Source organism: Episyrphus balteatus, chromosome 4, assembly GCF_945859705.1.
Source record: "Episyrphus balteatus chromosome 4, idEpiBalt1.1, whole genome shotgun sequence".
Lineage (NCBI taxonomy): Eukaryota > Metazoa > Arthropoda > Insecta > Diptera > Syrphidae > Episyrphus > Episyrphus balteatus.
This window is the reverse complement of record NC_079137.1, coordinates 20557554-20580446: the sequence shown is the minus strand read 5'-3', so window position 1 is coordinate 20580446 and position 22893 is coordinate 20557554. Positions and strand designations below refer to the sequence as shown.

At 31.3% G+C, this 22893-nt stretch overlaps 1 protein-coding gene across 4 annotated transcripts in view; it reads right to left on the bottom strand.

The window, feature by feature from the left end:
- Nucleotides 1-22893, bottom strand: part of LOC129918405 (myb-like protein A) — a 148490-nt gene that overhangs the window by 75189 nt on the left and 50408 nt on the right. Inside the window, exons 1-2 of one of the 4 annotated variants that reach the window (XM_055998918.1) lie at nt 22687-22696; nt 21589-21687 (exon numbers count right to left, since the gene is read on the bottom strand). The exons of 1 other annotated variant lie outside the window; for it this stretch is intronic. The gene's annotated coding sequence lies outside the window, so the exon portion shown is untranslated. Of the gene's footprint in view, nt 1-21588; nt 21688-21766; nt 21776-22686; nt 22697-22893 lie in introns of those variants that run through there. 2 more of the 4 variants (XM_055998917.1, XM_055998914.1) reach the window with 2 other exon arrangements.

Below are 22893 nucleotides of genomic sequence, written 5' to 3'. Positions count from 1 at the left end.
GGAATTTTTGCACTTTGACAGCTAGATGGTTTAACTGAGTTACATGTTTCATACATTGTTGAAAAGGTATATTTATCTCTTATCAGAAACTGTAAAAAAAAATCAAAAATGGGTAAAATTTTGACGAAGCTAGATTTTTTTTCAATGGGTGAAGGTAAAAAAAACCGTTTTTTGCCCTAACTCCAGATTTTGGGGGTGTAAGGGACTTTTTAAATACCGTTTCGTAATCAGTGCGACTAGCTCTACAAAATGTGATAGGTCTCCGCCCACGTATATTTTAAAACCTCATTTTTGTAACACCGTGTAATTAATAATAAGAAATAATAAGAAAAATGTGCAAATAAAAAGTCTGCGTACTACCTGTTGACGAAATTTGCTTGGATTGGTCCCAGAAATTATTATTTCGATATTTTTTCAGAATAAGAACAACAACCACAACTTTCAAGTATGTAATTTTTAACATAAAAAAATATAAAAAAAGAAATATTTTTTTACTTTTTTCTAAAAAAAAAAAAATACAATTTTTCAATATCGATCAGCACCCCCTTCTATATAAGATAGGAGGCTGAAAATTCAACAGTATGATACCAATAGGATGCTAAACCAACGCACAGTGTGACAATTCGCTCATCTAGCGGAATTAAATTAATAGCGCTCACAGATTATAACTTTTCGAGGATTTTTTTTTTTGTTGAATTTATAACAAATATATACAAAATGAAATTTAGCAACAATTTTGTTAATAGTTTTTCATATTTTTAACCAAAAGAGGTATAATGGGGGTCATTTTTGGGCAAAAGTTCGATAACTCAGAAGGTTAAAAATTGTAACGTATTCTTGTAGAGGAGTTAAATACAAGCATTTTTTACTACTAGAGGGGGTCGATCTCCCCCGTTTAAGAGGGAGGGGCAATTTTCAAAAAAATAAACTTAAAATAAAGAAAAAAATATTTAAAAACGACAGCAACACTCACAGTTATGATTGATACCTTTTTCAAAAGATAACGTTTTATACTGAATTCTTATTTTTGAATCAAGTTATTATAATAAAAAGTTATTGAAATAATCGATTTCAAAGTCAAAATTTGGGGAAAAAAGTTTAAAAAAAAAAAACACATAGAATACTATTTTTTTAAAGACTGTGGATGTCAATACAAAATTGGTTGATAAATCCAACTGTCTAAATTGATTCTTTTTCAATCACTAAAAACCATATGTTCCTATGCCTTCTAGTTTTTGAGAAAATTGAAACATAAGGAAACAACTTTTTTATCAGATTTTTATTTTTTGGGTATTTTCGATAACTTTGGCATTAACTAACAAACACGGTCTTTCAAATTTAACACATAGAGTTAGTTGGAAGCTTTAGGTGCCTGAAAAACAAAAATTCTATACCTCTGTAAGTATTAAGTTAGCACTGGTGGTGCAGGGAATTTAATTTTAGATGAAGACCCAAAAATCAAGAATTTGCGTCTTAAAATTTCGAAAATTATTTTTAGAAAACAAGAATAAATACCATTTAATACACCTATTAATGGCGAAAAAAATTCACACAAAAAACGTTTCAAATTAACATTACAATCCTAATAATTTTGTTTTTGATTAGTTATTTTTCTGAAAGGCTAGTTCGAAAATGAAAAAAAAAAATGTATGGGTGTCGCAGCTATGCGCAGCCACTTGGAAAAGGTTAGCAAAAGGAAAGCTAATATATCAAGCTTTAAAATTAATATTGATTCTCAATGGAATAATGCGGAATAATTTTAAATTATCTCCATTTAATGTAAAAAATAACCCAAAAAACACGATTTTTTAACTTTTAAGCAAAATAGCAAAGTATTGAAGATCATATGAAATGAGATTTTACTTAAATTGATATGCTCCTGTATTATATTTAATAAAAATCACACAAAATAACAAATTAAAAAACACTTAAAAAACCATAGTAACCAAAGCACATTTAAACCTATGTTTTACCTCAAAAAGTCACAAATTCCAACTTTAAGATCAATTATTTTTTTGTTTGCATTATCTCCACCCAAAAATTTGATCACACTTACTTAGTACAAGGTATTAGCTTCACATAAAACCGGTTTTTGCATAGATTCTTGCAAGTGATTTTTTTAATTAAATTCCGCTAGATGAGCGATTTGTCACACTGTGCAACGTTTGTTTGAACATTTTGTTTTTCCCATAAGAGCGTGGACCACCTTAATGCGCATGCTGGTGTAAAAGAACTTGCATCAACAAGTAAATTTCAATTCGTGATTGTATTTAAGCGTTTATTTTCCCAACCCCTTATTTTATTTAACAATAAATTTTATACCGGGTGTTGCAACAAACAAGCATCAAACCATCGCATATTTGGAAAAGGGGATATAGTTACATAAAAAAAATGAAAAAAAAAACATTGTTTTAATAGACCGAGAGCCCACAGCAGATTTTGGGAGTTTTAGATAACCGAAAATGGGTCATATATATGTATCTGTAGGTAATAGCGTCCTGATGAACAATTCGAAAGTCTGGCAGGTTTATTTCACGGCATTCTATGGTTTATGGGGAGTTGAAAAATGCATTTTTTCCAATTTTTGTGTCGAGTATATAACCACTTTAATTCATATAGAGCCGATAGAGGACGATACCTTGATTACAAATAGTCCGGTCCCAGACGTTTTATTCTCGGCATTACCCTTGCCAGACGTCCTTGAAGATTCGCGAATTAGCGATTTTCATACAAAAGTCAGAATATTATTTTTTGCAAGATGTGTAACCGTCTGGTGGTAACTCTTAAAAAATCAACTTTACCTCCAGATAAAAAATAAATTAGTGCCAAACGTTTAAATCACGGCATTACCCCCACCAGACGTCCTTGAAGAGTCCCGAAACAGCGATTTTCATACAAAAGTCAGAATATTATTTTTTGCAAGATGTATAACCGTCTGGTGGTAACTCTTAAAAAATCACCACTACCTCCACATAAAAAATAAATTAGTGCCAGACGTTTAAATCACGGCATTACCCCCATCAGACATCCTTGAAGAGTCCCGAAACATCGATTTTCAAACAAAAGTCAGAATATTATTTTTTTCAAGATGTATAACCGTCTGGTGGGAACTCTTAAAAAATCACCACTACCTCCACATACAAAATAAATTAGTGCCAGACGTTTAAATCACGGCATTACCCCCACCAGACGTCCTTGAAGGGTCCCGAAACAGCGATTTTCATACAAAAGTCAGAATATTATTTTTTGCAAGATGTATAACCGTCTGGTGGTAACTCTTAAAAAATCACCACTACCTCCACATAAAAAATAAATTAGTGCCAGACGTTTAAATCACGGCATTACCCCCACCAGACATCCTTGAAGAGTCCCGAAACAACGATTTTCATACAAAAGTCAGAATATTATTTTTTGCAAGATGTATAACCGTCTGGTGGTCACTCTTAAAAAATCACCACTACCTCCACATAAAAAATAAATTAGTGCCAGACGTTTAAATCACGGCATTACCCCCACCAGACATCCTTGAAGAGTCCCGAAACAACGATTTTCATACAAAAGTCAGAATATTATTTTTTGCAAGATGTATAACCGTCTGGTGGTCACTCTTAAAAAATCACCACTACCTCCACATACAAAATAAATTAGTGCCAGACGTTTAAATCACGGCATTACCCCCACCAGACGTCCTTGAAGGGTCCCGAAACAGCGATTTTCATACAAAAGTCAGAATATTATTTTTTGCAAGATGTATCACCGTCTGGTGGTAACTCTTAAAAAATCACCACTACCTCCACATAAAAAATAAATTAGTGCCAGACGTTTAAATCACGGCATTACCCCCACCAGACATCCTTGAAGAGTCCCGAAACAACGATTTTCATACAAAAGTCAGAATATTATTTTTTGCAAGATGTATAACCGTCTGGTGGTCACTCTTAAAAAATCACCACTACCTCCACATAAAAAATAAATTAGTGCCAGACGTTTAAATCACGGCATTACCCCCACCAGACATCCTTGAAGAGTCCCGAAACAACGATTTTCATACAAAAGTCAGAATATTATTTTTTTCAAGATGTATAACCGTCTGGTGGGAACTCTTAAAAAATCACCACTACCTCCACATACAAAATAAATTAGTGCCAGACGTTTAAATCACGGCATTACCCTCACCAGACGTCCTTGAAGGGTCCCGAAACAGCGATTTTCATACAAAAGTCAGAATATTATTTTTTGCAAGATGTATAACCGTCTGGTGGTAACTCTTAAAAAATCACCACTACCTCCACATAAAAAATAAATTAGTGCCAGACGTTTAAATCACGGCATTACCCCCACCAGACATCCTTGAAGAGTCCCGAAACAACGATTTTCATACAAAAGTCAGAATATTATTTTTTGCAAGATGTATAACCGTCTGGTGGTCACTCTTAAAAAATCACCACTACCTCCACATAAAAAATAAATTAGTGCCAGACGTTTAAATCACGGCACTACCCCCACCAGACATCCTTGAAGAGTCATGAAACAGCGATTTTCATACAAAAGTCAGAATATTATTTTTTGCAAGATGTATAACCGTCTGGTGGTCACTCTTAAAAAATCACCACTACCTCCACATAAAAAATAAATTAGTGCCAGACGTTTAAATCACGGCATTACCCCCACCAGACATCCTTGAAGAGTCCCGAAACAACGATTTTCATACAAAAGTCAGAATATTATTTTTTGCAAGATGTATAACCGTCTGGTGGTCACTCTTAAAAAATCACCACTACCTCCACATAAAAAATAAATTAGTGCCAGACGTTTAAATCACGGCATTACCCCCACCAGACATCCTTGAAGAGTCATGAAACAGCGATTTTCATACAAAAGTCAGAATATTATTTTTTGAAAGATGTATAACCGTCTGGTGGGAACTCTTAAAAAATCACCACTACCTCCACATACAAAATAAATTAGTGCCAGACGTTTAAATCACGGCATTACCCCCACCAGACGTCCTTGAAGGGTCCCGAAACAGCGATTTTCATACAAAAGTCAGAATATTATTTTTTGCAAGATGTATCACCGTCTGGTGGTAACTCTTAAAAAATCACCACTACCTCCACATAAAAAATAAATTAGTGCCAGACGTTTAAATCACGGCATTACCCCCACCAGACATCCTTGAAGAGTCATGAAACAGCGATTTTCATACAAAAGTCAGAATATTATTTTTTGAAAGATGTATAACCGTCTGGTGGTAACTCTTAAAAAATCACCACTACCTCCACATAAAAAATAAATTAGTGCCAGACGTTTAAATCACGGCATTACCCCCACCAGACATCCTTGAAGAGTCCCGAAACAACGATTTTCATACAAAAGTCAGAATATTATTTTTTGCAAGATGTATAACCGTCTGGTGGTCACTCTTAAAAAATCACCACTACCTCCACATAAAAAATAAATTAGTGCCAGACGTTTAAATCACGGCATTACCCCCACCAGACATCCTTGAAGAGTCATGAAACAGCGATTTTCATACAAAAGTCAGAATATTATTTTTTGAAAGATGTATAACCGTCTGGTGGTCACTCTTAAAAAATCACCACTACCTCCACATACAAAATAAATTAGTGCCAGACGTTTAAATCACGGCATTACCCCCACCAGACGTCCTTGAAGGGTCCCGAAACAGCGATTTTCATACAAAAGTCAGAATATTATTTTTTGCAAGATGTATAACCGTCTGGTGGTAACTCTTAAAAAATCACTACTACCTCCACATAAAAAATAAATTAGTGCCAGACGTTTAAATCACGGCATTACCCCCACCAGACATCCTTGAAGAGTCCCGAAACAACGATTTTCATACAAAAGTCAGAATATTATTTTTTGCAAGATGTATAACCGTCTGGTGGTCACTCTTAAAAAATCACCACTACCTCCACATACAAAATAAATTAGTGCCAGACGTTGAAATCACGGCATTACCCACACCAGACATCCTTGAAGAGCCCCGAAACAGCTGTTTCCATAAATAACCGAGATAAAATTTATTTTCTTAAGAAATTCAACTTTTTTATTAGGTTATTTTTCCATGTTATTTAAGTTTTTGTATTCTGAAAGGTTCTGAAAGGGTACAAAACTAAAATAACGTAATAAAAAAGTCGGATTTCTTAAGAAAATAAATTTTGTCTCGGTTATTTATGGAATATTCTCAACAATGTTATACCATTTTGAAAAGAGAATTGAACACACCAACTTTTAAGGTAACTTGCCGAAACATCGTAGGGCATTTTTTTTACACTACGGTTCATTGAATTAGAGTCATGTAAATTTTTTTAGTACTTAGTTGGGCAAATTTCTTGGAAATTTTCTTTAAAACTGATGCAGCTGAGTAAAAATTTTTGAATGCATTTGGTAGCAGGGTTATTCAAGGTTCCGTAACAAAAGAAAATGAGAAAAATTAAGATTTGTAGTCACGGCACATAAAAAACTGTCGCAGGGTGACTATTTTTTCGATTTTTATTCAAATGCCCATAACTCACAAAATATATGGCTGCGATTTTTTTTATTATTTTTCTGATAACTGTCACCACCTACCCTATCTACCGTTTTCGTTTCGACGTTAACTTTTAGGACACCTTGTATACTCGACACAAAAATCGGAAAAAATGCATTTTTCAACTCCCCATAAACCATAGAATGCCGTGAAATAAACCTGCCAGACTTTCGAATTGTTCATTAGGACGCTATTACCTACACATATGTATATATGACGCATTTTCGGTTATCCATAAACTCCCAAAATCTGCTGTGGGCTCTTAGTCTATAAAGTCAATTTCGTATTTCTTGGTTCATCCCAACCAGAGAACCAAACAAGTCGAGTGGGTATTGTTTACGAACATCGAGTACTTACTCGAACATGGGCGTAGCTAGAGATTTTATCTAGGGTGGGCCAGATGATATCGTCGACCTGAAACCATAACCATGAGTGTGCAATTTTTTTTACTAGGTCTATATAAGGCAAGTATTGGTTTCGAATCGAAAAAAAATTTGAGGTGTTAATCAAAATCAACATTACGATGGTGGAGAATTCTGAAAAAGTGGATCTAGGAATTCTTTCCGTGCGTCTGTACGTCCATCTGTACCCATTTCAACAGCCATAAACGCGTGGACGGATTTTCTTCAAATTTGGTACAGATGATTTTTATAGAATTCTGAAAGTTGTTTTTTTTTTGTTCTTTTTCTACCTTAATTAGAAAGTGTACCTCCCATTAAAATTTTTGAAATTATACCAAATAACTGGAAAACGGCTCTAACGATTTTGATTAAACTTTGGAGACGTAAAACTGCATTTTTAGTTTTTCTCAAAAAAGTCAAATAACAAAAATAAAAATAATTTAACAAAACTTTGCCCTAAATCTCGACTCTTCCCCAACATCAACAAAATTTCCTTGAAATTTAGGCTAGGCGCACACATGCGATTTTGATCGCGCGATTATTCAGTCGCAAATTAGATGACAACAATTTTAATGACTGTAGTGTAGACACAATTTTCAAATTTTTAATCGCGAGAAGCATGTGTGTTCACAGCCATTGAAATCCTTGTGATCCATTTTTGCGACTGAATAATCGCGCCTTATATAAATGAAGCCCTTAAAATTTGTAAACTAACATAAAAGTGTTTTGAACTACCAGCAAGTACATGACACAGTCGTGCATTTTATTTACTTTGATCCTTTAATTGGCAAATAATTCACCAATCTCTGTTGTTTTTAATAACTTAAAATTTGCCAAAAGTTAATTTTTAATAATATATTTGATCGGTAAATGTGGTATTTAAAATAATAGTGGTTTAATTAATTTTTTTTTAAATGTGTGTTTTTTGCTCAATAGTATCGTATTTTGTTAATTTCTTTCAATATAAAAAGGAACCAACTCCAAATACGCAATATATTTTTGATAGTTACTGGTTTTTGTTTTTATATTGTGTATAGTGTAATATGATATTCCGTTTTTTAAAAGCTTGCTATATCGAAATGCAATTGGACGGAGTTACATCACTTTTATTTTGAGCGACACAAATGTTGAATTCAGTCACAATTTATGACAGCGATTGCCGATTGGCTTTAAAAACTGACCTTATTTAAGGTGCTCTTGAAACTTAAACCAAAAGTGTAGGTACATATACAAATTTGTAAATAAAAGTTGTTGTATGAGGGTGACTTTAAGGCCGTATGTTAAATATTTAGCAAAGGATACATTTTTGACATTTAAATGTATGGTGAATAAAAAATTATCTTTGGCTTAATTTAGCTGTGTGAATTTGGATACATTTTTAACGTAGATTATTTTTCTGCAAATCGAAAGAATTAAAGTTTTTAACCCTTTCGAACCCAAGCTATCAAAATCAATATTGAAAAATGTTTTTTCAGTATCATCGTATCAAAACATCACTACTAAGAAATATGAAAACTAATGTGTTACTCTCATGTTACATGTAAGTAACATGCACTGCCTATGACCACCAAAAAAAGTCGCACAACTGAGAAAATAACTTTTTATGGAATAATGATGTATGCTAATTCTTCTAAGCCAAAAAACAAAATACTTTCTGGATTAACATTTCTTATATCTTTTTTTCAAAATTATGACCATATATAAAAAAAAAATTGAAAAAAAAAAATGTGAATTTCAGTCCCTTTTTCGATAAAAAAAAAATAAAAGTTAAGCCATTGAAACCTAAAAAATTATTTACTGGAATATTTTTTACGAATTTTTAAAAATAAGTTACATGAGAGTAACGCTGGGTCCGAAAGGGTAGAAAAAATGTATAAATATTAACAATTTTCAAACTTCTAACACGCGTTGTCATGTGAATTTTATTTTTGTGTTGCCATTAATTTGTAACTTACAATTTTTTTCATCATCAATAAAATGAAATATATTGAAAAATATAAATTTTTCCTACTACACACTCATAATGTTGTACTGCTTTCTTTATTTTCAGTTTTTGATTAGTAATTCAAAAAAATACACACAAAATTCTGCAAAGAATGTATTCTCTGAAAATAAAAATTTAACCGGCCCCCAGAGCAGGATAAATTTTTGACAGCTGAAATTAAAAAGTGTGAAAAATGTATTCTCGGCTAAGTGTTTAACCCGATTCACACTCGGTCTTAATATCGAAATAAAGTCTTGTGCAAAAATTTTAAATTGAAAAAGCTAATTATTGAATCCAAACTTTTAGTCTGCTCATATAAACGGGGTATTTAAACATATCGCTGGCTAAGAAAAATATATGTACATAAACACAAGGCTGGTTAAAAAAAATCGAATTTTTTTTTTGAATTTATACTCCGATAGGTTGCGAGACATCTCTAGAATATACTCAGCAAATATGAGATCTTTGTACTAAATTAATGGGAAGGTCCTTCGCTTCCCAATTTTCCATTTTTACATTATCCTTCTACTAAAAAAAATCATGTTTTTATAAATCGGCTTTTTAGGTTTCTTAACATATTCTTGTAGGAAATTGAACGCTCTACAAGAAAGGCCTTGGCCACCATTTTCGTGTATCTAACCGTTTAAAAGATATTTGACGTCCAAAAATCTTAATTTTGTAAAAAATTAAATTTAATTAAAAAAATTATTTTAATTAAAAAATTAATTGAATTATTAAACATACATACATACAGCCCTATAATTCTCAGCAAGCGATATTATAAAAAAAAAATGTTAGTGGGAGCTAATACCAGACTAAAAGTTCCGTAGAACTGTCGATTTTTCTAGGGTGGGCCATTGATTTTTTAGGGTGGGCCTGGCCCACCTAGGACCCCCCCTTCCTACGCGCATGTACTCGAAAAAAACGATCTCGAACAAACAGAATCAACACAACTCAAATACATAGATTCGAGCTTTCCTGTTTACAAGTATGATGACTCGTAAGTAGGTAATCCTACATTTCAAACGAGTTCAAACGGTCATTTTTATGTTCGAGCAGTTCGAAATCATTTTTGCACATCTCTTGTTACATTCCCTTTTGATCTTACCATAGAATTAATATGTGTAAAAATAACTACGGAATCCAAAAATCTATTAGTATTAACAGCTTACATCCCCCCAAAAAGTTCGACTTCTACCTTTTCAGAGCTTTCCTTAGCACTTGATTTTGTTATTGGCATTGCAGATCTCAATAGTACAATAATTCTGATAGGCGATTTTAACCTTCCTAACATTGACTGGGTGCCATCAGAAGACGAGTCCTACTTCGAAGCTTCTTTAACTTCATCTCAACTGGAGCTCCAGAATTTGGATAGTATTATCTCTACAGACTTACAGCAAGTCAGCTGTATTCAAAATTTTAAAAATCGATTACTCGATTTAGTCTTCTCATCTGACGCAGTTAATACAGTAGTGGTAGAATCTTCCTCTGCTATATCTAACATAGACCCTTACCATCCCCCACTTGACATATTTCTTGACTTAGGAGGTCATTTACTTGTAAATAGTAATTCTCAAGACAATTTATATGAATTTGACTTTAGGAGAGCTAATTTTCATCAGTTATCTGATAAACTTAGTGCATCTGGTATTGTAAATATTCCAGTTTCGTGTGACGTTGAAAACGCGGTGTCATATTTTTATAACGTTTTAAATAGTTGCATCGCGGAGATAGTTCCCTTGAAAAGATCCAAATACACAAGCATATGCCATCCATGGTATACCAAAGAACTTAAAACTCTCCGAAACAAAAGAAATAAAGCATGGACAAATTATTTGAAAAATATGTCCACCGAAAATCATGATTTATACATCTCTCTTTTTGAGGAGTTTAAGACTCTCTCTAATAGTATTTATGCAGAATATCTTGAGTCGATGGAGATTTCTATCAAACAAGACCCTAAAAGTTTTTGGAAATTCGTCAATTAAAAAAAAAAGTCTGACGACTATCCAGTCAACTTTAATTATAACAATAATATCTTAAAAAGTACTATTGAGATCTCTGACGCGTTTGCAAATAACTTTAGTCAATCTTTTATTGATACCCCCATCGATATAGATATAGATTACTTCTATTATTTACGTGATTACCCCCAAGTTACATTTAACAGTATTCCAGTTGAGCTCGATAAGATCTCACACTGTCTTTCACTTCTTCATGATGATTGCTCTCTGGGACCTGATGGAATTCCTCCGATAGTTTTGAAAAACTGTAGATCCGTTTTAGCTCTCCCTCTTCAACACATTTTCGTATTATCTCTTAAATCGGGTATATTTCCAAACATATGGAAAAGCGCATATATTACTCCTGTTTTTAAAAAGGGAGATAAAGCCCACATAACTAACTATAGGCCAATATCTAAACTTTCATGTATTCCAAAGCTTTTTGAGCAAGTTATTTGTGATAGTTTAACGTTCTACTGTAAAAATATTATTTGTAATCAACAACATGGTTTCATGCAAAAAAGATCAACGGTTACGAATCTACTTTCATTTTTGCAAAATTGCTCCTTCGCTTTAGAAAGTGGACAGGAACTCGACTGCATTTATACAGACTATTCTAAGGCTTTTGATCAACTTTCTCATGACATCATAAAGTTTAAATTAAAAATGTTTGGTTTTCCTATAAGTTTTATCACTTGGATTTCTTCTTACCTTAAAAATAGATCATATCAGGTGAAATTCAGAGGGACCTTCTCAAAATCGTTCATTGCCAAATCGGGCGTCCCGCAAGGTAGTCACCTGGGACCTCTTCTTTTTATTTTAGCTATTAATGACGTACCGTTATGTTTACGTAAGAGTGAAATTCTTATTTTCGCAGATGATATGAAAATTTACAAAAGCATTAGCTCTGTGAATGACCGCATATCCTTGCAAGATGATCTTGATAGATTTGCTATTTGGTGTACAAAGAACGGTTTAAATCTCAACCCGACTAAGTGTCAGACGATGACCTTTTCAAAGAAAAAAACTCCTAGTCTGTATGATTATAAGATATCTCATCACACTTTACTCCGTGTGCATAGCTTTAAAGACCTTGGTGTTAACTTTAACTCCAACCTCGATTTCTCAGAGCACATAAACCTGATTGTAAACAAGGCCAATTCTATGTTAGGTTTTGTCAAGCGTTGGTCGAAAGAGTTTAGGGACCCTTACGTTACATTAGCTCTTTACAACTGCTTAGTTCGCCCCCACTTAGAATACGCATCTCAAGTTTGGACACCTTTTTACAGCATCCATATAGAAAGAATAGAATCAGTCCAACGTAATTTTATTCGTTTTGCCTTAAAAGGCTTACCATGGACGGACCCTTTTAACCTTCCTTCCTATGAGCATCGAATCAACCTACTGCAGATCCAAACCTTGTCTCAAAGGAGAGTAAATAACGACCTTGTATTTATTCATCAACTTATAACGGGTGTAATTGATGGCCCGGATCTGCTTAATTCTATTAATTTTAACTACCGGAGAGGTGCTTATAACTTTCGTAGCTTAGATTTAATAAAATTACCCCAACACCGTACTAATTATGGTATGCATGTGCCCTTAACTCGCATGTGTAAGCTTGTAAATTTGAATACTAATCTGTTTGATTTTAATATTAATAAAACTAGTCTGAAAAAAATACTAAAAACCAGTGTACCACGCTCATAAACTTTTTTTTTTGTATTTATGTTCAATGTTTACTGATTCTTTTCTAATTTAATGTCTTTATACCTAATTGTATGTACATATGTATATTGAATTATTTTTTTATCAACACTCTTGACTATTAAAACATTTTTGTTTTAAAATTTTGACACTTTCTGAAAATTAAACATGAAATATTAAATTTATTTTTTTGTTCATTTTAAATTTTTTTTATTTTGCACAGATATAATAAATGCTTGTACTAAGCAGTCCCAATCTTTGACCTTCCTTTGATATTCGTATCACCATTCTCTGCTTTACTTATTTAGTTCTTTTTAATTTGTTTTTACCTTCAAAAAACACTAAAAAGTGCCGATACGATAATCATCCGCAAATGACTTCGTACTCGGTGAAAATGGACCCCAGCGCGTGCGGTATCTGGGGGGGAAAGAGGCGTGGGAATTTAAAAAAAAAAAAAAAAAAAATCGAGTAAAATTATCGTGAATAGTTTTTTCATTCGAATAGTTTTTTCATTCGATAGTTTAGTTACTATTTTCCTTCGAATAGTTTTTTGATACGATAGTTTTTTCATTAAAATAGTTTTTTTTTATTTGATAGTATATTCTTTTGAACATTATTCTTATTCGATAGTTTTTCTATAAGATAGTTTTCTCATTGGAATAGATTTTTTTTGTACGATAGTTTTTTCATTCAAGTAGTTTAGTTACTATTTTCATTCGATAGTTTTTTCATTCGAATAGTTTAGTTACTATTTTCATTCGAATAGTTTTTTTTATACGATAGTTTTTTTATACGATAATTTTTTTATACGATAGTTATTCAAATAGTTTTCTTAAACGATAGTTTTTTCATTTCAATGGTTTTCTTTAACGATAGTTTTTTCATTTGAATGGTTTTCTTAAACGATAGTTTTTTCATTTGAATAGTTTTTTAATACGATAGTTTTTTTCATTCAAATAGTTTTCTTAAACGATAGTTTTTTCATTTGAATAGTTTTTTTATACGATAGTTTGTTCGATTTTTTCATTCGATAGTTTTTATTCGAATGAATTAATGAATGAATGAATGAACTATTCGATAGTTCAAATCATTCAGTTACTAACTATCGATAGTTCAAATCATTTGATAGTACCCATCACTAGTATTAACATTCTCCTTTAATATCCATAATAATTTAATATTGCCCACAATTTTTTAACATCCGTTATCACTATCCCAAGTTCACACCTTATAACTGCAGCGATAAGCAACCCTGCAAACATTTTTGTGAATGTTCACTAAACGTCTAGTTTATGTGAAGAATATTTATTCACTTTTCTGGATCAAATATGAATTTCTAAACAAAGGTTCAATTTTTTTTTCACTTCAGATTCGTTGATGTAGTAAGCTTAGAACAAGCTTTTATCTACGATCAGAGGCTCATCATAAGTGCATGTTAGTGGTTAGTAAACAAAAAATACACCCTCCCACATGCACAATATAAAACAAAATAATTACGAACAAATTTACAAGTTATAAAATTATAAGTACAAAAAATCCAACATTATTTATAATTTATTTAAAACATTGATTAACAGTCACGATTGTGAAGCACTGGTTCGAAACAATGTTTTTAAACCCATTTTAGTCAAATTAAAGTCTAAGGATAAATGGTTCAACTTAAAAAGTTTACTCATGCGACTAAGAGGATCAATTATACCATAGTTTGTTCTATGAAAGTCGATATGCAAAGGTTCAAATCTTCGTAGGAGGTGAGATCCACCCGGATAATTTATACCAATACAAGCTAATAGATCAGGGGCGTCAATTTGGGAATTAATAAGCTGATGAAGAAAGATTAAATCATTATTTACACGTCTCTGTGCGGCAAGTTGAAAGGATCGGTCCAAGGAAGACCTTTAAAGCGAAGCGTACAAAATTGTGTTGAATAGATTCGATTCGGTTTTTATGAACTTCATAAAAAGGACTCCATACTTAAGAAGCGTACTCAAGATGGGGTCGAACGTACACGGAGAAAAAATAAGGTGTGAACCACCTTATTTCTGGTACATTTAACTTTAATGTAAAGTTAAAATAGGGATGACTCCCCAGTAAAATGAAATTTACCTTACTTTTCTAGTAAATTTATAGCATATGATTAACTTTACAGTAAAGCCTTTTTTGTATGAGTTTCTAATAGAAATTACTAGAAAGTTAGGTACATATTTTACCTTACTATAAGGCTGAAAATATTGATTTTTAAAGTAAATTGAACTTCTCTATGGAAGGTATGTAATTTAATTACAGATTGGGTCAAATAAAGTCAATTTCATTTTTATTGATGACATTTTTCTAAATAAAATTGTATGCATCTATCCTACAAAAATTAATTAAAATAAAAAAAGGTTTGTAATTATTGAAAATCATAACTGGATAACACGTACTTAATCCTCAAAGCCATTTAGGAGTAAGTGCGTATGACCTTGTTATGTTTTTCAATAATTACAAAAATCACCTTTTTTTATTTTAATTAATTTTTGTAAGATAAATGCATACAATTTTATTTTGGCAAATATCATCAATAAAAATGAAATTGACTTTATTTGATCCAATTGTTTGCGAATTCTTAATGAATTAATGTAATTATCCCGCACTCGCCACCTAAAAGCTTTGACAAAAAAAAAAAACATGCAACAAATGGATGGAGAACAAATGGCGCACTTTTCAATGACAGCTTTAAGAGTTTTTATCTATGTATCAAGGGCACTGATCTGTATTGGGGAAAATTCCTAGAATTCAGTATTATTATTACCTTAGTGTAAGGTAAGACTTATTCATAGAATAGTTAAATTTGTAAAATATGTTTTACTAGAATCTTAAAGTGAAAAGATTCATACACTTTTTTAGTTGAAGGTATATTTGACTCTACGTAAAGAAAATATTGCTACTCGTAACGTATATACTACTTTAATTTGTTCACCATAATTTTCTTGTAAAAATTACTTTACGGATTCAAGAAATGTTCAATACGTAAGGTAAATTTTACTTAAAATCTAGGGCTTTTTACTTTAATTACCTTACTAGTCATATGGAGTATAAAATACTAGATTCTTTTTTCTCCGTGTAGCAGTTGTACAAAGATAGAGTAACAAATGGATCATCAAATTCTTTTGCCCAACGTTTAATAAAACCAAGCATTGAGCTCGCTTTATTTACTATAAAATTGATGTGTTCAGTAAATCCTAAAGTCCTTGAAGCTAAATACTCGACTTAGCTTATGTTGCAAGATGTAGTAATCAAAAATATTAATGACTCGTTTTCTAGAGAATGTAATTGTTTGGCATTTAGCTGGGTTAAGTGAAAGGACATTTTTATCACACCAAACATTAAAACTGTTAATATCGCTTTGTAGAAGGATACGGTCATTGTCAGACTTCATCTTCATATCATCAGTAAATATTAGAATATCACTTGAAGTAATGCACGAGTTTAGATCGTTTATATCTAAAATGAATAAAAATGGGCCTAGGTGACTTCCCTGAGGAACTCCAGAGTTGGCTATGAAAAGATCAGAAAGACAGTTTCTAAATTTGACCTGATAGGATCTTTGGTTAAGATAAGATTCTACCCAGGCAATAAAAATACGTGGAAAACCAAAAGCTTTTAATTTGAAGATTATTATTTTATGACTAAGTTGATCAAATGCCTTTGAAAAGTCAGTGTAAACGCAGTCAACTTCATTACCCTTTTCTAATGCATTTGAACATTTATTTAAGAAGCTAAGAAGATTAGTTGTAGTAGATCTTTTTCTTACAAAGCCATGCTGCTTTTCACTTATCAGATTTTTACTATAAAATGCTAGACTATCACAAAAAACTTGCTCAAAAACCTTTGGAATGCAGGATAGTTTCGAAATAGGCCTATAATTCTTTATATCTGTCTTATCACCCTTCTTAAAAACAGGAGTGAGGAATGACTTTTTCTGAAGGGGCATTCTATGAAAAATGGTAACTTTTTATAATTAGGAAAAAGAGTAATACATAGATGGGATTTATTGCAATGAAAAACTTCTTTAGAGGCAGAAAACTCTTCATCTAGAGTTAAGAAGAGTTTGCGAACTTAACTCCTAAATCGATATTCACCTAGCCAAACTTTTCATCAAGTTTTAAGTAAAAATAAACGCTTAAACGTGGTGGACCTATTGTCGCATACGTTACGCAACATATGTATCTAATTCATGGTAACTTTATTTGTTAAATTGCGACTTGTGGACGATTCATACATAGAAGGGATAATATAAAATTATTTCTAAGTGTTCAAATCGATCTAAAAACTGTTACGGCACTTAAAATCTTAAAAAACCTTCTGTCTTTTTCACACAATTGTCAGATTTTTTGTATTAAAAATAAGAAAAAAAAAAGAAATATCAAAGCATACGACGATTTAAAAAAAAATAATGTAATACAGTCAAACAAGGTGAAAAAGGGGTAAACTCGGAATGAATGCTAATAGAAATTTTTTTTGCTTAATACCTTCGTTTTGGCATTCTATAACATACCTCAAAAGTCTAGAAAAATCTCATGTCCGCAAGTCGCGATTTTCAAGGCCAAAGCGCGTAATGGGGTTTTTCAAAATTAGCAAAAAAAGACAATGGTATTATATCCACATATGATACATGATTTCAAGGTATTTCTTAATGCTGATTCCAAAAAATCTAAAATCAAGGCAATTTGACATCTCTGAATAAAGTTATACCCTTTTTTCATCTGTCATTCTGTCAACCCATATTGTTGCTTACTTTACCAAAAAACCCTTAAAAATTATGGTAGCGAAACCAAATTTTGCATGAGGGTTTTCATATCTTTTATCATTAAGAATCAAAACAATGCAATGCAAAAAACATTCATATCTATGACAAAATGGCATTTTTGAGAAAAGGGGAAATTTTGTGATATGCACTAAAAAACATCCTGGTACAATCTTGGAATTAGTGCTAATAGGCTATTTTTTTTGTTTCTATCTTTGTTTGGATATTCTATAGGTAACTTATGTCATAAATCTAAAAAAATCTCATGTCTGCAAGTTCTAATTTTCTTGGTTTGAAAAACCCCATTTCGCGCTTTGACCTTCAAAACCGCGACTTGCGGACATGAGATTTTTCTAGACTTTTGAGGTATATTATAGAATGTAAAAATGAAGGTATTGAGCAAAAAAAATTTCTATTAGCATTCATTCCGAGGTTTACCACTTTTTTTATCTTATTTGCATTTTTATTAGAATTCATTCCGAGGTTAAACCCTTATTTGACTGGATTAATGTACATTTATGTTTTTTCACCATTGAGCAGTGGGTATTTTTATTATTATTATTCATTATTCTTATAATTCATTATACAAATACCTCATACTATACAATTTTATATACCTACATATACTTAATTTAATCAAACCAAATTACAATTAGCAAATCGTTACTAAGAGCGGGTGTTCTTTTCAGTAAAAAGTAACGAAACGATTCCAATTCCAATTACAAATCCAATATATGAGATACGAAATGAAATGTTACACTCAATTTGTCACATTTCGTAAGTAAGAATTAACATTCAACGATTTTTCCAGAAAGATATTTTTGGTAATATTTGAATAATACAATACTACACAATATTTTCAACACTTATAGTTCCGATCGACACACAACTTTTCAGAATAGAAATAACATTTAATATTTAAAGAAACGAACTATCAAATTCGTAAATAAAAGTTAGAATTTAGCGTATTTTTAATTTGTATTTACATGAATGCTTAAAAACATATCTTTGTAATACTATATCGGATTCCTCTCCTTTTTTCAATGAATATTAATCAATAACTCGTTCATATATATTCATTCGATGCCCTATATTTTAAGAAATCTGGAGTGAATTTTTCGTTCTATTCAAATTCTAATGTTAATTATACAAAACTAAAGAAATCAAATAAAGTATTTTAAGTATTTACCAAAATTATATCAAATTGTTAAAAATACCAAGGAAACGAAACCTATGAAATACACGAAATGTACGAAACATACTAAAGTAATGAGAGTAATGAAAGTAATGAGTAACGATATTATTGATGTGGATACTAGTACTAGAACCAAACCATATGGTAAAGATTCTATCACTCTACGAATTAGGATTTAGGTCTATTTTCACAGTTTGAATAAGTGGCCAAATGGTAGACTTGGGTGTCACTTATACGGACTTAATATTTTCATCTTTCGTTAACTTTAAGAAAAGTCAGCGTAAAAATCCTATGAAAAAGAATAAAATTTTAGTTATTTATTATTTTCTTAAAAACTAGGAGATACAAAAATTTGGTTTTCAGTATTGGATTGATTGAGAATCATTGAATTAAGAGTAATTTTAAAACTTTGTCACATAAAGTGAAAAAAAATTAGCACTAAGTATTTTGATTTTACTTTATTTTTCAACTTTTTTTTGGTTTAAAAGTCAATTTTTTCGAAAACTATTGGTAGAAATAACTTTATTTATTTATTTATTTATTTATTAACTGAACTTAATTGCTAGTTATTCAATTACATTTTTTGTTAACATAGGTGTGAAAAGATATTATTTAAATAATTAATTGCAAATGAAAAAAATGTTGATCAAGGGGCACGGTAGTGCCCAGCCAAGTTCTCTAGCAACTTTGGCACTACCCCTCTAACTTCCACACCAAAAATGCTAGAAATTTCAAACTCGCTACATTTATTGAGCTTGTCAAAACCAAACTCCTCACAAAATTTCAGCCTTTTACGATGAGTAGTTTCTGAGATATAGGGCTTCAAAAATCGCAAAAACCGTAACTGACTGACTGACTCACTCACTCACTCACTGACAGACATCAAAATTATGGAGAACTTCCCGTTAACGTAGAAACTTGAATATTTACACGGTGATAGGGCTTGTGGTGTATACAAAGGGAAAAATCGAAAATTTGAGATTTTCAATTCAGGGGGCGTGGCATCCGCCCATTTCCGCTGAATTTTCATTAAATATAATAGAGCACTTCTGATATCGTAGAATCTTGAAATTTGGTAGAATAGTAGAGATGGTAGTTTATACAAAGCAAAAAATTTTAAGTTTGAGAATTTCAGCCAGGGGGCGTGACAACCGCCCATTTTCACTGAATTTTCATCAAATATAGAGATTTTTAATTCTACAGCCATACCTTGCAAAAAGTAGTGAAATCACAACAAAAACATTACTGTTAAAAAAGAAGCCAAGTTCTCCTATGTTAAAACTATGCTGGCACAAAAAGTACTGAGATGTAAAAGTGTACCAAGTTCTAAAGTTTGGGTTCAAATTCGTATCAATAAAATTTTGATTTTGATTTACTTGGCAATTTTTGAAATAACTTTAAAAATCGGTAATTAAAAGAAAAATTGTCAAGAGAACAATCAAAATTTTATTGATACGAATTTGAACCCAAACTTTAGAACTTGGTACACTTTTACATCTCAGTACTTTTTGTGCCAGCATAGTTTTAACATAGGAGAACTTGGCTTCTTTTTTAACAGTAATGTTTTTGTTGTGATTTAAATTTACAAGAATTTATCTACAATAAACTTATTATTGTAGATATTAAATAATTTAAACATTTTACTTAATGGAGAGAATTGTTCATAATTGGTACGATAGCTTGAGATATGTATGCTGTCCGGTATGAACCTTAAGTTTCTTTGAGGAATATTAGAGTTAATACTAGACAGAAGGTGCAAAGAGTCTATTGTACCGTTGCACACTGGGGCCTACTATATGGGAGGGATGCCCAAAAGTCCATTTCTTAAATTATAATTTTTACGTTTTTTTTTTTGTTCTATTTCGTGAGTATAGGTTCTTCCCTATCTATTTCCACGCTTTATATCATGAATTAAGCACAACAGCTAAAAAAGTGAAGCATCAAAGTGCAAAGTTTGATACCATTGATTTCATCCAGTTTTAGTGGTTAATCATGGATATAATTTTTTTCTTCGTATTTAGTGAAAATAAAAATAACTAAAAATTATCAGCTATGGGCCAAGGTAAGTAGAGTTCACTGAAGTGTTTTTTTAGAATTATACCTTTTAAAATATCAGAGATATTTGAGGCTAAAGTCGGAGGTCTTTTTTCGAGAAATTATTGATTTTCATGGAAATGCGCAAGGTTCTTTTAAAACTATTGCCTGTTTATAATGCATAGGGGTACTCTTAACATAAAACTGAACTCAAAAGTAAAAGCCTCCTGCGCATTTCAATGAAAATCGATAATTTCTCGAAAAAAGACCTCCGACTTTAGCCTCAAATATCTCTGATATTTTAAAAGGTATAATTCTAAAAAACACTTCAGTGAACTCTACTTACCTTGGCCCATAGCTGATAATTTTTAGTTATTTTTATTTTCACTAAATACGAAGAAAAAAATTATATCCATGATTAACCACTAAAACTGGATGAAATCAATGGTATCAAACTTTGCACTTTGATGCTTCACTTTTTTAGCTGTTGTGCTTAATTCATGATATAAAGCTTGGAAATAGATAGGGAAGAACATGTACTCATGAAATAAAACAACAAATAACGTAAAAGTTATAATTTAAGAAATGGACTTTTGGGCATCCCTCCCATATATTAGGCCCCAGTGTGCGTTGATTTATTTTTACAATGAACACGAAACATAGATAGGAACGTCCGATCTAAAGTTTAGGTAAGTCAATAAGTCTAAGTCTGTTCTCTTAGTAATGAATTAAAGGTCAGATATCAGATGTCAAGTTTTTGAAAAAGGTGAAACACTTTACAGTAAGTGTTGCCACTTTTTTTATATTTTTTTTTGTTTTTGTTTTTGTTTCATTTTAAGTACTTTTTTTTATAAAATGTACAAAAACACGATTTTGCTCTCGATTTCGACTTAACCGAGATATAATGAAAAATAGTACCTACTTTTTAAGAACAAGCAATGCTAAAAATGGGCCCAAAGTCCATAAAAAATGCCCATGGTCCTTTACCTTGAATTTTGTGTAAGAGATTTGAATAATTTTTCTGCAAATAAAATAAAAGTACATCAAAATCTCATTTTTGGAAAAAAATATTGAAAAAGGTATATTTAAAGAAAACTTGCCTTTTTAATCCAACCAACCGACTCAATTAAATATAGAATATGTAATATATTTCGTTTACCTTTAATAACATACAATTTTAAAATATAAAAAAAAAATCGGTAGGTATAGGTTAATTGCCGGGAAGCTAACAAGATTCAATGAAATTATAAAAAAAACATCACTTTGAATAACACAACACAAAAAAATAATGTGCTGTGACCAGTGAAACAAAAACAATAACAAACAACTAGTAAATTTACTCTCTTGAACAAACAACACAAGTTGAATGTTGAAGAGAAACACAACTCACTAATTTATGGAATAAAAAAGCTCCAAACACACACACACACACTTAAAGACTATCTCATTTAAATTAGCATTCTCAAATCTCAATCTTGTTAATGAGCAATCGGACTTCCCCTTATATGGAAAAATTTACACAAATTTACATTTTGTGACAGTAAATTCGCTTAAAGTAAATAAATATCGTTCAAAAAACTTATTGGGTAGGTACTCAACTCAGTTTTATAAATGTTTACATTAAATGAAAATTATGAGAATAGTGCATGCCGCAAGGGTTTTACGATTGAGTTTTGTATATTGTATAACCTTCAATAACCACGTGCATTTTTTTATACCTACTTCATTTTTGAAAAATGTATTTTAAAATGAAAAACAAAAATTGTTTTGGCTTTATTTATTGAAAAAGAATAAAGATCAAACAATAACTTAAGTAAGAAAACACATAGAGAAATTAAATATAGGTTAGGTATACCTATCTAAAAACACTAAATGATTTGAATAGAATTTGCATTTTTTTATGCATAAAGTAGGATGTATGTACCTACATTGTAGGTACATAATGTAGGTAAAAAAATTCACAACATTTACGTTTTCTTTCGCATTTTATAGGAAAAAAATAACTTAAATTTTAATGTACCTATATGGAACAAGCTATGACACCGCAAAAACTATTTTTATTTTGAAAATCTTTTAATTAGACTAACAAAAACTTAAAATACCACTAAAATGACACGGCGCAGATACACATTCAAGTGACAATGACAACGTCGACGGCTACAGATCGCAACGGTTTGTATTTGTTATTGTTGATTCGGATACTATATACAAATACAGCTAAACGAAT